This window comes from Macaca nemestrina, chromosome 5 (genome assembly GCF_043159975.1).
Source record: "Macaca nemestrina isolate mMacNem1 chromosome 5, mMacNem.hap1, whole genome shotgun sequence".
NCBI classification, from domain to species: Eukaryota; Metazoa; Chordata; class Mammalia; order Primates; family Cercopithecidae; genus Macaca; species Macaca nemestrina.
Window position 1 is genome coordinate 81024579 of NC_092129.1, and position 17412 is coordinate 81041990.

General features: G+C 40.6%; 1 protein-coding gene across 2 annotated transcripts in view; it reads left to right on the plus strand.

Annotated features, from left to right (window-relative positions):
* LOC105478782 (popeye domain cAMP effector 3) overlaps nucleotides 1-17412 on the plus strand; it is a 23171-nt gene continuing 5759 nt past the window's right edge. Inside the window, exon 1 of one of the 2 annotated variants that reach the window (XM_071096672.1) lies at nucleotides 1-182. The gene's annotated coding sequence lies outside the window, so the exon portion shown is untranslated. The remainder of the gene's footprint in view (nucleotides 183-17412) is intronic. The other variant, XM_071096673.1, reaches the window with a different exon arrangement.

Below are 17412 nucleotides of genomic sequence, written 5' to 3' on the forward strand. Positions count from 1 at the left end.
GCCGCCGCGCCGCTCCGGAGCCCGCTGCGGTCACGCTGCACCCGGCGCCGCGGGGTGGGCGGCGAGGCACTCGCGAAGCGGGTGCTGAGGGCGTCCGCGCGGGCCACCCGCGTCCAGCGCGCTCCGCCGGTAAACTTCTGCGGGCGCCGGGCTGGAGCTCCACGCAGGAACGGGAAGGAAAGGTAAGAAGGTGAGCCCGGGGCCGCTGCGGCCGCCGGCTTCCGAGCTGTCCGCACCCTCACACCTCGCGGCCGCTTCGGGCAACTTAGCGGGCGCGACTTCTGCTGGGCCGGCGACCCCTGCGAGCGCTTGCGTCTAGCTGCTCCGCGTTCCCGCGCTGCCCGCGCCGCCCGTGCCGCTCCCTTCCCGGCTCCCGTCAACTCCGCGCCCTAGGGTCCGGGGTCTGGGGTCCCGTCTGCGCAGCCGCTCGCAGCTCGGAAGTCTAGGGGTGTCCTCTGCTGCGGTTCCTATCCGCGCCGACCCCTGGAGAACGCGAGTCGTCTGCCCTAGAGGCTTCTGGGGGAATATTCCTCCCAGATCTTCTCCCGCAGGTCCTACTCTGGCCCCTGGAGTCCAAATAAACAGGCCAGGTTTGCAAGGAAGAAAAGCCGTTCCTAGGGGCCCTTGTCAGTCTTGGGTTTCCTGGGGAAGTCATGCCACCGCCGGGAGTTTCCTTTCCCCTGGCTGTAAGCAGAGGGCCTGACTGGTGTCATTGCTCTCACACTGTTGTCACAGAGTTGGGGGTACGAAAAAGGTGCCTCATCAAAGGTCGCGCTGACCTGTTTTCTCTATTTGGGGATCCCCTGCCAAAAAAGAAATTTGCCAATTACTAAGTTGTCTTATCACCATGTCGGTTACAGTGGTATAGTTTTGATGGTCTGTATTTTAGGCAAAGATGAAAGACACAATCAAAATACAGTAAGGGGCAGTGCCAAAAATTTAGTCAGAAGACATTTGCAGACAGTGAAAAATTCTGTTTGTAAATAATAAATGGAAAAGTAGAATTAGAAGCCCACTTTTGAACTCAATTTGATTTACTAAACTTCGTTGCTTCCTGACTTTTCACTCTAATACCGGTAGTTAGATATTTTGAATTTGCAAGCCAACAAACTGCAATTGAGTTTTATAGCAGCCTTAAAAAATTATTGTTGCCTGTTCATACTAAGGTGGCTATTTTTTTCTTCTTGTTTTTAATTCTACAGACTGTTGCGTGAAAATATCCTCTTGTGAGAGTACAATAACTTGGCATTGTTCTTTGTGACAATAGAAAGCCAAACAAGAACTACGTGAGGCAGAAAATATAAACAAAAAATTGGATCTCAGTTTCCGTATTTGCAAATTGAAGAGCTCTGACTGATCTAAGATTCCAGATATCTCTTAGGTTCTTTTCTGTCCTGAAAAATTGTGTGTGTGTGTGTGTGTGTTCAGGAGTTTGGGATACAAATATTAATTGAAATCTAAGATATTCTCTGTCCTCAAAATTTTATACATTTAAATGGGAAATATTTGATAGTTGAGTTTCTTTAATCATATCAGTCCCTCAAAATAGCTGAATCATGGTGCATCCTCTGCCTCTAAATGGTTACATTCTATGCTATTAAATAAAAATGTGTCATGGGAAACAAAAATCCCATACTTTTCACCACAAGACTGACACACTAGATAGGATTGACACAGTAGATAGGGTTGACACACTAGAGCACTGATGCCTGCTTATTTTGAAACAGTCTCCAGGAAAAATTAAGAATGTTATGAAGCATTTGCTACAGTATGTGAGCGTAACACATAAGCAACATGGCAGACAAGAAATTTCAAAACTGCTTTGGAAATATCCATGATAGATCTGAAAGTCTATAAACTGCAGTTGAGATCACATTTGGTAATTATGATCATTGGTCAGCTGGGATTATGAGCTCTCTCGAGAGAATGAATTTCCCTCCAATTAACAGAAGAGTATATTGAATCACTGATTAGATTGTTTTAAAGGAAGAGAGAAAATGTTTCTCCCTTTTATCTAAGTAGTTATAAGAAAAAGTCTTACAGGTAAAATTATATTATGTGTTTTCTAAATTAAATAAATAAATAACCAAAAGTTCCTGACTGAAATTACCCGTAAAAATGCAGGGTCCTCCTCCAAACCAGAAAATCCAGGGATTAATTCACACAGACTTACAGCAATACTTTCTTATTTTGTGTTCTTCAACAGAGTAATAACCTCCAGTGACTCTGGCACACTGAAATTGGCTAGGATGGGATCATGAAGGAAGGGGTTGTGGGGTAGTAGTATTGGAAGGACAAGCAACTGGCTATGCTTATAGAAGAATCTCCATCTCTCTGAGCTTCATTTTCCACCCTGAACAATGCTGACAATAATATGTAGGTTTCAGAGGTGCTGTGACTCCTGAATGGATCTGTGTTTGTAGGAACTAGTACCTCCACAGAGAAAAGAGCACAGCTAATCTTGGTTCTTCCTGTCTTCTTGGAAGGTGTTTGTTTCCTAGCTGAACAAGTTGCAGCTGAATTGTAGATAACAGCTTTTGCTTTTAATTTCAAAAATTCTGTGTGGCAAAATCTTGATAATTGTTGAATCTGGGTAACAAGTATATGGGAATTTATTGTATACTATTTTCGCTATTTGTGTGTGTGTTCAAAATTATTTATCAGAAAAAAAATTTAAGTGCGAATCTGAAAAAAACCCAACACTTTGCGTTATTTCTAGTCCAGAATTTCATTTTATATTGTATGTTTCATTTTACATTGTATTTTTAAATTAGTGAATATTTAAAGAAATATAAATTATGTACTATATAGGGAGTGGATGGGTAGCCACTGGTCCTGGAGAACAATCCATGGCAGTCTTCAAATTTTTGTGTGGAATTTTTCTTTATTATGAAACAATCTAAAGAAAATATGACAGTGTTGATGTTTGTTAATTCTGTTTGTTGGGTTCATGGATTTTTTGAAGTTTTTATATTTAAAATTTTTTTACATTGATATACAGTCACCATATTGTTTCCCAAAATAATTATAATACAAATAATGCAGCTATTTTTAAAAAGGTAAAAATAGTTTCTATACCACCATCAAGACATATTCATCTTTAACATGAAGTGAAAATCATTGCATATATCTTTCTATTTTTATACAAATAGGATATATTGGCCAGGCTTGGTGGCTCACGCCTGTAATCCCAGCACTTTGGGAGGCTGAGGCAGGCGGATCACCTGAGGTCAGGAGTTTGAGACCAGCCTGGACAACGTGGTGAAACCCTGTCTCTACTAAAAGTATAAAAATTAGCCAGGCGTGGTTGTGCGCACCTGTAGTCCCAGCTACTTGGGAGGCTGAGTCAGGAGAATCATTCGAACCTGGGAGGTGGAGGTTGCAGTGAGCCAAGATCGCACCACTGCACTCCAGCCTAGGTGACAGAGCAAGGCTCTGTCTAAAAAAAAAAAAAAAAAAGAATGTCAATCGATTAAAAAGAAATGCTTTTATAAAAAATAGAATTGTTAAATAAGCAGGACGCCATTGGCCTGAGGCTTTCTCCCTACTTTGAGTTCCTATGTGGAAAACTAACTTTGTACATAAACAAACAAATCTAACTCGAGTATATTTTTTGTAATAGCCAAGTTTCAGCCAATCACAGGCAGCCAGCTCATCACACCATGCCCAAATAAAGCAGATGCAGAGCTGTAACCAATCGAGTGATTTTGGTTTTTTACTTCTGTGATCAGTTTATAAAACTGCAGCTCATGCTGCTGGATAGAGCTCTGTGAACCTCTTCTGGTTCTGAGTGCTGCCTGATTCGTGAGTTGTTTGTTGTTCAGGTAAACTGTTAAATTTATCTAAAGTTTTAACAGGATGATACTATATATGCTTTTTAAAATAAAAAAATTATGATTTTTTAACAGAAGAAACTGTAGTGAAAGTGAAGGAATTGCTGAACTTGACATCAGTATTTCTTCGTCCTGAGAGATAACAGGTTCTAAACAAGTCTTCCAAACTAAGAGAAAAGATTCTGAATACATCTTGAGATCAAGATTTTTTAAAGCATACATTAATTTAGACAGAGGCTCCCTATTATAAAGGATGGCGCACTAGGCACTTTTACATTACCTATAGTTTCACTTCTCATATCCCAATTTTTATTATTTGTTTATTATTTATTTATTTATTGAGACAGTCTTGCTCTGTCACTCCAGGCTGGAGTGCAGTGATGCGATCTCAGCTCACTGCAACCTCTGCCTCCTGGGTTCAAGCGATTCCCCTGCCTCAGCCTCCTGAGTAGCTGGGATTACAGGCATGCACCATGCCACCCGGCTAATTTTTGTATTTTTAGTAGAGATGGGGTTTCACCATATTGCCCAACCTAGTCTCAAACTCCTGACCTCAGGTGATCCTCCCACCTTGTCCTCCCAAAGTGCTGGGATTACAGGCATGAGCCACTGCACCCGGCCTATTTTTTATTGTTTTTTTTAATTTTGGAGACAGGGTCACACTCTGTCACACAGGCTGGAGTGTAGTGGTATGATCAAGCTCACTGCAACCTCAGCCTCCCAGGCTCCAGCAGTCCTTCCACCTCAGCCTCCCTTGTAGCTGGGACTACAAGCACGCACCACCCAGCTTTTTTTTTTTTTTTTTTTGGGTAGAGTTAGGGTCTCACTATGTTACCCAGGCTGATCTCAAACTCCTAGGCTCAAGGCATCCTCCCACCTCAGCCTCCCAAAGTGCTGGGATTACAGGCAGAAGCCACTATACCCAGCCCCAATTTTAAAAATATGTTTATATTGTGAGGATCTATAACATTTGCATTGGGTTTTGTAAACTTCATTTCCGATACAATTTTTTTTTTTTTTGAGATGGAGTCTTGCTCTATTGCCCAGGCTAGAGTGCAGTGGTGCAATGTTGGCTCACTGCAACCTCAGCCTCCCAGGTTCAAGCAATTCTTCTGCCTCAGCCTCCTTAGTAGCTGGGATTACAGGCGTGTACCACCACGCCCAGCTAATTTTTGTGTTTTTAGTAGAGACAGGTTTCACCATGTTGGTCAGGCTGGTCTCCCAACTCCTGACCTCGTGATCCACCCGCCTCAGCCTCCCAAAGTGCTGGGATTACAGGTGTGAGACACCACACCTGGTCATTTCAGATATAATTTACTCTCAGTTTTATAACTAAATGAAATCATGATGAATCACTGGTTCTTTTACCATGGCATCTCAAGTATCAACTTTTGATTCATCCTTTGATTGGCTAGATTTTGTCAATGTGTGTGTTTGTTTCCAAGAAGGGCTCATTTCCGGTGTCTTTTTATGTTTGAAATGTCCGTGTTTCTTTCCAGACAGTCCCTGACTCACAATGGTTTGACTTAACCATTTTTTAACTTTATAACGGCGCAGAGACAATACACATTCAGTATGCTCAACTTTTGGTGTGGTTACACCCAAGTAAACACATCATCAACATAAATTGAAAATATCATAAGTCCAACATGTGTTTTCAGCTTATGATATTTGCAACTTACCATGAGTTCATTGTACATTGGGGAGCATCTGTACTTGAATGACCATTTGGCTGGCTATACCATTTTTGAGCCAGTTTCCTTACCTCCGGATTATATAGCCCTTGCTCCATTCACTGCTAGCATCTAATGTGGCTGTAGAGAAGTCTAAGGTTGGTTTCAAAATTTCTGGCTGGGTGCGGTGGCTCACGCCTGTAATTCCAGCACTTTGGGAGGCCAAGGTGGGCAGATCACTTGAGGTCAGGAGTTCAAGACCAGGCTGGCCAACATTGTAAAACCCCATCTCTACTAAAAAGACAAAAAATTAGCCAGATGTGGTATCATGCACCTTTAATCCCAGTTACTTGCGAGGGTGAGGCAGGTGAATCACTTAAACCCCAGAGGTGGAGGTTGCAGTGAGCCGAGATTGTGCCATTGCACTCCAGCCAGGGGCAACAAGAGGGAAACTCCATCTAAAAAAAAATTTCTTCCTTGCAATTGATTTGCTTTTTCTGCCTGGAGTCCTAAAGTATCCTTTCTATTCCTGAAGTGTAATAATTCAGGCTATATCATTGTTAAGCTCTGTATCAATTTTTCATGGAACCTGGTGCATTCCTTCTGTTTCTATCCTTTCTATTGGAATAATCTGTTGTTCTTAATTTCAGGGTTTTTTTTTTCCCATTATAAATGCTTTTTCTTTCCCATTTTGTAATTCTCTACTTCAAAGACACCAATTATTCTTACACTGTCTCATCTTTGTTCTCCATATTGATTATATTATCTTGTTTTAATTTCTCCTCTGTTTTCTTCATTCACGTACTTGTCTAAATGATTAAAATGTAACTGATTTATAAATGAAAGTGTAGCATGGTATAAACAGAAGCATGTTAGGTATGAGGATATTTGGATTCTAACTTGGCCAAGTCTTTCTTAAAGAGGTTTTCTTGCTTGAAAAATAGGAAAACAACTATCCCTCCCTCCTGCCCCCAGTATTTTTGGAGCTATGAAATAATATACATGTAGTAGTCCACGCGGGTTCTGACACAGGGTTGCTACTCAAAAGATGCTGGTAGTTATTACTTATTCCTCCATTCAAGATGGAGAAGGGGTGGTGTTAGAATTCAAGTTCCATATACATTTTACATTATAATTGTTCTGGAAGTCACAATGCATGAAGGATAGATAGTACCTTTTTCCCTCTGTTATAAAAGGAAATTTAACCTTCATGAGAAAAAGAGATAAACAGAAGCCTTTTAAAACATTCTGTTTGGAATGTATTTTGTGGAATCTCAGCTTATTTTCTGTTGTTGGTATTCATTTTCAAGTTTATATTAAATCTTGGTAATGCATGGAAACCCACCAACTAGTGGACCATCCTTGATCAATACTTGGTCAGATATGAAAGGAAATTTAAGATAATGATTCTAATCTCATTAAGACTTTAGACTGGCCGGGCGCGGTGGCTCACGCCTGTAATCCCAGCGCTTTGGGAGGCCGAGGCGGGCGGATCACAAGGTCAGGAGATCGAGACCACGGTGAAACCCCGTCTCTACTAAAAATACAAAAAATTAGCCGGGCGCGGTTGTGGGCGCCTGTAGTCCCAGCTACTCGGGAGGCTGAGGCAGGAGAATGGCGTGAACCCGGGAGGCGGAGCTTGCAGTGAGCCGAGATCGCGCCACTGCACTCCAGCCTGGGCGACAGAGCGAGACTCCGTCTCAAAAAAAAAAAAAAAAAAAAAAAAAAAAAAGACTTTAGACTGCTTTAAAATGTAGCATTTATTTAAAATTTAGTATGCAACAACTGACTTTAAATGAGTTTTAATGGCTGGGCACAGTGGCTTACGCCTGTAATCCCAGCACTTTGGGAGGCCAAGGTGGGAGGATTACTTGAGTCTGGGAGTTTAAGACCAGGCTGGGCAACACAGGGAGACTCCATCTCTAATTTAATAAAATAAATAAAATAAGTGTTAGGTAGTTTATTTCTAGATAAAGTGTATGTTTAGTAATATTTAAAATAGATCTCAGTTTTGAAAATGACTTAAATGGTGTTAACATTTGAATTTCACTAAAATACAGGCTCCATGAGGACAGGATTTTAATGAATAATAATAATAGTTATTATTATTATTTGAGACAGGGTCTTTCTCTGTCACCCAGGCTGGAGTGCAGTGGCATGATCACAGCTTTCTGCAACCTTGACCTCCTGGGCTTAAGTGGTTCTCCTGCCTCAGTCTCCTGAGTAGCTGGGAATACAAGTGCATGCCAGCATGCCCACCAAATTTTTTTTATTTTTTGTAGAGCTGGGGTCTCACTTTGTTGCTCAGGCTGGTCTTAAACTCCTGTGCTCAAGCACTCCTCCCACCTCGGCCTCCCAAAGTGCTGGGATTATAGGCACGAGCCACTATACCTGGCCCTGAATTATTGCATATATTAATTGACAATATTTTTATGGCCATTTGAGAGCTAATGATACAGTTAATTATGTTATAATGCATGTTTTGAAAGTAAGCATTATTCCAACAAAATTGACATATATTAGGGAATGATTTGGGCATAATACAACTTTCGTGTTTGCTTATGCATGTTTTACCCAGAAGAAACACTGGGTGAATGCATTAAATTGCAACTAGCTGACCTAAGCTATGTAGGGATACACAAAATGCAAAATGCAAACACATACTTCTCAAACATCTACCAGCTCTCTTGGTTTGCCATGTATTATTCCGAAAATTTATACTTTGCTGTCCTTTCACACTTGTGAACTTTGCTATATAAAAACATGCTCATTCTAGGATTTAAGGGCTGAGAAAGAGTGCAGTTTTTTATTCCTTCTTCCACCACTTCATCGTAACTCACAAATTGCAACCATTCCCATACCACTTCCCTAGCAAAATTTTGGCCTTTTTTTTTTTTTAAGATCAAGTGCCATATTTGTGTATGTTAAACCATTTAACATAGATAGATAGATAGATAGATAGATAGATAGATAGATAGATAGAACGAACTATGCTATTGTTTTTATTAAATTCCTATCATTTAAAGAATGTGCCACTGATGAAGATTTAAAGTGTTATATCCCTAACCCCATTTTCTTGTGAGCCCTGTGGTTGTTACTGCACAGTTTAGTATAGTGCAGTGACTGTTCAGAATCACATATGTTGTTGTGTTACAGTAGAATTGACTCTACTTGATTAAAGTAGCGTAGGAGTGCTATTAAGTGTCATGCTGTCGAGACAATAAGGGTGACATCTACATCTGGCATTCTCTCTACTAAAAGAGTCCACCTGGTTATTTAGCCAGAAAAAAAGAAAAGGCAGAGATTATGGCCAATTAGCTATCATACATGATCTTGTTAGGGCTGTTTGCCAGGAAGGAACTTGAGGACTTGATCTAAACATAGAAAAAGTGAGTTCATTTTCTGCATATAGGTCACTTGGAGTACAGGAAAGCACAGGTGTCTACCATTGATTCATATAAAGAAACGACTGCTTAATGTATCTAGTTTCTCTTGCATCTTTCATCAGGAATCTCTCTTTAGTAAACTTACTGCATGATGTCATAGCAGCTCATCAAAAGGGAGTGGCTTCCTGCTTATGCCTTTAACCATTTCCAGGATATGGAGAAGAACTTGAGCAGAGCCTGTCAATTATTTAAAACAGTCTAATGGCAAGCTTGAGAAGTAGAGATTTACTGCTGCTTCTTCAAATTAAGGATTTTTGCAACTATAGGGCTGAGTGACTCAACTTGTAGGACACACCCTCCTAGCCCTCTGAGCCTCAAAAAACTGTAGTTTCTTAAGAAGACATTTAAATTATTGAATCTAAACTGAAGAAAGAAAATAAGAATGTTGTTGATTTGTTTTGTTCCAGTAAATCCAGATATTTGTTGAAATTATACATGTAGCAGGATATTTTGGTGGTGAAGAGAGCAGACACTGGCATCTGCCTGCCTGGGAGTGAATCTGGGCTCTATCATTCGCGTTTTGTTAGGCAACCAACTTAACTTTCCTAATACCTCAATTTTCTCGTCTTTAAAAACTGGACAATAAAACTATCTGCTCAGTAAATGCTAGATGCTAGTAGTAGCACATGAGGATGAAGAAGATGAGAGCTGGATATTGCCTTCCCAATGCTGAAGTCGTCTGGCCTTGGTGGCGTCACACAATTTGAAGAAATGCAGAGGTTAATTATTTTGAGTTTCTCTGGGCTGTATTTTGAGTGTCAATCTCTGAATATATCTGAAACAGTTAAGTATTTGCCCTATCTTTAGGGCTCAGTGTTACAAAGAACTGACTGATCAACCATGAAAACCATGTTATTCCAGGAATTTTGGAGATTGGTATATGAATGTCATAACTTTTCTGGAAGTTACCATGTGTTCAAATGCTTAACGGTATGGTGACTACCTGACTCTATGAAAGGAAAACCTCTTCAGTGACACTGGGAACCACAGTGAATTTAATGTAATTCCCAGCGTCTCTCATAGGGTCTTGTTTTCCAGGTTCTATCAAGGAACGATTCTCACCTGATTTTCCTGATTTAAATCTAGGAAGGATTGAGTGTCTTCAGCTTCACAGATCTATATTCTAATTCCATTGTAAAATATAGATTATTAGATTAATGAAAAGCCTCATATACAGTGAGTACTTATAACTGTTTATGTGTGTGTTCAGTTTTCTGTTGCTGTATAAAAAATGACTACAAACTTAACATCTTAAAACAATAAACATTTGTTATCAGTTTTTGTGGGTTGAGAGTCCAGGCACTGTTGAGCTGGATCTTCTGCTCAGGACCTCCCAAGCCTGCAATCAAGCTGTCAGACACTCTGAGCTTCTTCTTTGGAGTTTAGGGTCCTCTTCCACGCTTCTCAGATGGTTCATAGAATACAGTTCCTTCTGGTTGTAGTACTAAAGTCCCAGTTATCTTGCTAACTGTTGGCTGGGACTTCTTCAGGCTCATAGAGGCTGCCTGCTGTTCCTTTCCTTGTAAACCCCACAGGCAGTTCACGTATGGATGTTCGCCTTCTTCCAGTAGGAGCACATCGATCACTCTGACATCCAATCTCTCTCCAGTCCTATGATGGAGTCCTATATAACTTAACATAATCATGAGAGTGACTATTCCACCACCATTTGCCGTATAATGTTACCTAATCAAGGGAGCATCTATCCCATTCCATTCACAGGTTCTGCCCACACTCAAGGAGAGGGAATGACACAGGGCATGTATACCAGGAGGGCAGGAATGTTGAGAGCATCTTAGAATTCTGCCTGCCACAGTATGTGATAAAATGAGAGATAAATCATGGGTAGAGATTAATGTGATGTTAGCTGAGACATGAGAACAGAAAAATGTCCAGCGTAGCCTGTCCGCATGGTCTTTGATTTCCTCAAGTCTCAAGGAGACTCCAAGATCTCATTGATAAGGAGGATCAAAGGCATGCTGCAGCCTAAGAGACTGGTGGTACATGAAGAGTCTCCAAGTATTGTGTGAAAGCAAAGGCTGGCATGGATACTCTGGAATCCACATCAGAAGATGAAATGAGAAAATTAAACCGTGTAATATAATTGCTTGGGAAGGGGGAACTCTCCTCAGGCAAAAGGAAAAAAGTGATACTTCCCTTGGTAGGATAAAGGAGCCAAGTGCTATACTGGGGTTGGCCACCCCTGTAGGCAGAAACCAGATGGTGACATCTATGCTTTGGGTAACATCTGACTGATGGCAGCATATGAATATTGTAACCAATACCACTTACATTTCCGTCAACACTCTGTTCTGAATCTTGGATAATTCTTCCACATTTATACACTTATGCATTATACATATGCAATGTTTGCATAGCATTATGCCAAGTCTTCTCATTTCTTCTGTTACTTGAGAGACTCTAGACCAGCATTGTCCAATAGAAATATAATGTAAGTCACATAAGCAACATTTTTTTAAAGTAAGAACAAGTGAAGACAGCTTTAATAATAGGTTTTACTTAACCCACTATTTCTAAACCTATCATTTCAATATGTAATCAATATAAACATTAATGACTTATTCTTTACTTTTTTTTTGAGGCTGAGTCTCACTCTGCAGCTTATTGCAACCTCTGCCTCCCAGGTTCAAGCAATTCTCCTGCCTCAGCCTCCCAAGTAGCTGGGATTATAGGTGCCCACCATCACACCTGGCTCATTTTTGTATTTTTAGTAGAGATGGGGGTCTCACCATGTTGACCAGGCTGGTCTTGAACTCCTGGCCTCAAGTGTTCCATCCTCCTCAGCCTCCCAAAGTGCTGGGATTACAGGCGTGAGCCACCACGCCCAGCCTATTCTTTACTTTTATACAGTCTTCACAATCTATTGTGAAGACTTTCATTTCTCCCTGTGCTCTTTTTCAATAACCTTAACAACCCCAGTTTTTATTTAGCATTGACCTGTGTGATGTGTGATAGTAACTGCTAACTCTCTCTCCCTTTATCCTACCCTTTATCCTCTGCTGTAAATTCTGCTAGACTCAGAGAATCAGATTAAACATGGCTAAAACTGAGTTCCTTTTTCCTCTGACTTATTCCCTAACTTCAAGATCTTGCATAACTCTAAAATGTCTTCAACCCTCCTTTGTTCCTCTGTCTCAATAGATCCTTTCACTTCTTCTTCATAGTCTAATACATGCTTCCTTTTTTTTTTCTTTTTAATTCAACAACTAAACTGTTGATTCAGGAGCTTTCTGACTTACTAACCCTTATTCCCAAGCTTATTTCAAACACGGTTTTTCTACTTGTGCAATTTACTAAAGACCACTTTGTGCTAGACAGGGGAATATTTCAAATATATTTAAATATATATATACACACACACACACAATGATCATTAAAGCTGTTATTCTACACACACACACACACACACACACCCCACCTAAGCTCATTTTTTTAATGCTTGAATATGTAAACCAACTGAAAAAAATTAAAAAATTGTGATGCTTTAAAAAGGAAAAATACATAATGGTCAATATGACACAATCTATGATGGAGGCTATGTAGACAGATAATAAAGGCCATTAAAAACTCAGCTTACAAGATGCACTTCAAGCTACCATGGTCAGGAAAGGCTGCTGCAAAATGTCCACGAGCCTTCATCCCTCTTGGACTGATGAGTGTACGGAAGGAAAACATCTTTTCACCAGGGCAAAGGATGGAAGTGAGAACACATGAAGAGAAAATGTACCTTTCCAGCTCCTTAAAAACAAGGATTAATAATCCAGATCCTTTATTATGTGGAATGTTCTGGTGTCTCTTTTCCCTCCCCCGCCCCCACCTGTCACCTCCTTCCTATCTCTTAGATTTGTTCAACAGTTCTTAACCCTGGTTGAACATCAAAATCCCTGGGAAGTTTGTGAAAAAATTTAGTAGCCCGCTGACAAAACAGGCCAATTAAGTAACAGTCTCTGGAGTTGGGCCCCAAACACCTGGTGTTAAGACCTGCAGTTCTATGGGAGGGATTGCATTGGGAGTTATACCTGATGTAAATGACGAGTTGATGGGTGCAGCACACCAACAAGGCACAAGTATACATATGTAACAAACCTGCACATTATGCACATGTACCCTACAACTTAAAGTATAATAATAAAAAAAAAAAAAAAAAAAAAAAGACCTGCAGTTCTGCCACTCGGCTCTATATTTTGACCTATGTTTGGAATCATCTTCTACTCCACATCATAAGGAGTCATGTCATTTTAGAGCTCTTATGATGTCCAATTCTTTCATTTTACCAATGAAGAAACCAGTCTAAGGAGATTAAAATCCCTAGCTATCTAGGGATACAGCTAAGACTAGAACCCTTCTCTTGAGTAGTAATCAAGCTGGATAGACTAGATAAGAGAATGGTGAGCTAACACCAGCACTACATCCCACCAACAGAAAACAGGACGGAAGCACATGACGTTGAGTAATCAGCATGGAAGGACAGCCAGCTGTCAGGCAAAAATGGACAAAGCTGAAGTCCTACAAACATGTTTGGCAAGGGTAATTAGACATCATTCAGGGATAGCATAAAACAATGCCTGTCAAACTTTAGTGTGCACAAGAATCAACTGAGAGCTTATTAGAAATTATCTTCCTGGGTCCTACTCCCGTGAGTCTGGCTCAGTTTTCTTGGGTTGGGCCAGAGAAGGGGCATGTTTAACAGGTTACCCAGGTGATTCTGATGCAGGTGATCTGAGGACACCCTTGCAGTTTAGGAAGCACTAAACATTGAGGTAGAAGATTGATGATGGCTTCCCAGAAACAGGCTCTTTGACCACTAGACAATGAAGACTTAGGAGTAGCATGGTAACTGGTCTGTATCTACCACCAGTAGGAAGTCAGAACACACAAGATAGGGGAGAATAAGAGATCACCCCTGCAGAAATGAGTTAAGTTTAGAATTTATAATTTAAAGATTGATAGCAGCCGAAAGTGACTCATCAGTATTTCTGTCTTCAGTTGTAATCATCTGGGGGAAAGAAGGTTTTTGAAAACTATACTCTCGGCCGGGTGCAGTGGCTCATGCCTGCAATCCCAACACTTTGGGAGGCCGAGGCGGGCGGATCACTTGAGGTTGAGTTCATGACCAGCCTGGCCAACATGGTGAAACCCCATCTCTACTAAAAATACAAAAATTAGCTGGGGTGGTGGCGCATGCCTGTAATCCCAGCTACTTAGGAGGCTGAGGTAGGAGAATCACTTGGACCCGGGAGGCGGAGATTGCAGTGAGCCGAGATTGCACCACTGCCCTCCAGCCTGGATGACAGAGCGAGACTCTGTCTCAAAAAAAAAAAAAAAAAAAAAAACACAAACCACCACCAACAAAACTATACTCTCCTAATGGCCCAACTCTGTAACACAAAACCAACAAGTATAGTGATGCTATTTCTATATTGTTTTCAAATTTGCAAATCATATTTAATATAGATTTCTGTTTCAACCTCCAGTACTCTTTAGGTAGATAGAATAGGATGATATTTCCTCTGCTTTACTGATGAATTAACATGCCAGAGCTCACCTATGTGGCAGAGAGGAGGCTAAAGCTACATTTTCTAAATCTTTTTGTAGTGGAAGGAAAATAATGTGGTGTAGACTATGAGCTTTGGAATCAGGCAGACCTGGGTGCAATCTTAGTTCCATTATAAGCAATGTGGCCTTGAACAACTTACTTTTTCTCTGAATTTAAATTTTCTTATCTGTAAAATGGAGATAATAGTACTTTCCTCCTGGGGTTGTTAAATGAGATAATTTTAAAAATATGCCTGGCACATAGTTGCTGGGTAAATATACCACCTCAAGGACAAGTCGAAAAAAACAGCTTAAGAAATGAGAATTTAGCTTAGGGAGCACATGCCAAAGTTGAGAGCTGATCCCAATTAATGAGTAGAATATTGATGGAATTTTGAGTTTGTGGGTTGCTTAGCAACCAAAACTCACTCAATACCACTGACTGCCCGGGTTGTTGTTTTTAATCAAAGCACTAAACTGTTCTTAAGGAGTTCAAGGTTGTGAACAGACAAAAGGATTCCCTTATGCATTTGGGGTTGTGCCAGGCATTTTGAAAAAGTGATGCCCCAGCTCCTCTGTGTTTTTGCACTTAAACATCTTGGACATTTGGATCTCCCCAGTTCTGTGCCCATAGATGACAGAAGATGTTACAGCATCTGTTACATTGGATAGAGTGAGAAGGGAGAAGGCAGAGTGCTTGCATTTCTATACCAATGTATTAAGCCAAACTTATGGAATGCTAGGGCTCAGAAATACAAAAGCATTTGTCTTTGCCCCTGCTGCCCTTTAGAATTTCAGTCTAGGAGAGGAAACCAGTCAATATTGAATAATACAGCAAATTATTCATGAGCAGCTCTCTGTGTCCCCAGCAATATTCTAAGAGTTACAAACTGAACAGTACAAGAACATATTAGGGTAAGTCTGAAATATCCATGGTCAGGATTTTTATTTTCTTGGCAAAGCAGCCCTGGAAGAATATCCCAGTTAGGTTCCCCAAAACATTTTTTTTTTTTTTTTTTTTTTTTTTGAGACGGAGTCTTGCTCTGTCACCCAGGCTGGAGTGCAGTGGCCAGATCTCAGCTCACTGCAAGCTCCTCCTCTCGGGTTCACGCCATTCTCCTGCCTCAGCCTCCCGAGTAGCTGGGACTACAGGCACCCGCCACTTTGCCCGGCTAGTTTTTTGTATTTTTTTAGTAGAGACGGGGTTTCACCGTATTAGCCAGGATGGTCTCGATCTCCTGACCTCATGATCCGCTCGTCTCGGCCTCCCAAAGTGCTGGGATTACAGGCTTGAGCCACCGCGCCCGGCCCCCAAAACATTAATATTTGATTCACAGTCTTGAGAGCTGGCACTGAATGTTGGAGAGGGTCTAAAGAGGGGCGGAGGGGAACTGGAACTCCATGCCACCACCTCTTTTACCTGAAGCCAGAGACTCAACCAATCTGTGCCCTTCTTTTCTCATTTGTAAGCTGGGCGTAATGATTTAGATTCTGCCTCCCTTGTGGCAATGAGTGTGATGCAATGAGATAATAAATGCATAAGTTCTATTGCAATAAATGTAGTTTCTAGCTAATTTGCCAGCAGGTTTACATTGCATGTCATTGAGCACCCTTGTATCTTCATTTACATTTCCTATTCCTGTATAACTCATAATCTTAACAATTTAAAGAGAAAAAAAAACAGATGAGCTTGGAACAACTGTGTTTATTTGCACTTGAGTTTGTCTTCATCATTTGTAGCTCAGTGTGCTAACTTCTTTTGCAGTGAAGATCAACTTTAGTGCTTAGGAAAGAAATGCATTGTGCCACTTTGGCATGTGAACATTTATTTACGCAAAACATAACCTCAGGCCTACAGGCCTTTAAGGCAGACAGCTGGTTGATGAATCATGTTGAACATTCATATAGTGCTGCTGGCACATGTCAGAAGGACACTCCTGCTCATCACCTGCCCCTGTCAGTTCTTCCACTTCTAATAAAGCATATCTGTTTTGGTGACCAAATAAAAACACACCAAGTGGAGAAGGGCTGGGTGTGGAGTAATTTAATCAGGGCAAGTCAGCACACTGCATTGAGCGGTACAGTATCAAGGATAAAAAGATGGGTTGGTAACAGCTGAATGAAACGAAGTAGATTAGAAAAGGCGGAAGCACAGTTCCCCTTATAATCATAATGGGTCATGACCCTGGAATGTAGGAGCCCCAATATATCCTACAAATCAAGATTTTTAAGGAGACAGGATTCCCAAAAGTTCCCTTCTGAATTGCCACGAACGTTTTACATGGCCTTTCTCTATTAGCATCATTTAACATTTCGCTGAGGAATATAAATTTTTAAGGAAGTTCAAACCAAAGTTCAGAGCTCCAATAGCAAATCCTTTTAATACTGGCTTTCGTGGGTGTGTTTGGTATCCTGAAGAATTGATTGATTTAAAATGCCCTACTTTTGAAACAGCAGGGAGACTGACATTTGCAGCCTGGTATTTTGCAGTTCTCACTACTCATTGTATTTTTAAAATAATTTTTTCTTTGTTGTCATAACCAGTAGAATAGAATTTTGTGCTTTGTTTAAAAGAGGAGAAACTGAACATGTTCAGGATGCTGGCCTGTCTTGAATTTCATCACCATCATCTCATAGATTGATTGGTGGGGAGAATAATTAGGGATATGCAGGATGTTTGAAATGTAATTGAAAACAAGTAAAAACAACAATATGACTATAAGTTGTAAGTCTAAGTTTTTTTTTCTTTTTTTTTAAATGATTCACCTGGCAGTGTTCTTAAAGTCATTACTTACTGAGAAAAGAATCACTATATAAGATGAAAAATCAGGAACTTCAACAACAGCTCCTTTATTTCCATTTCTACTTCTGTTGGTGATTACACTGTTCCATCTTTGTTTACTC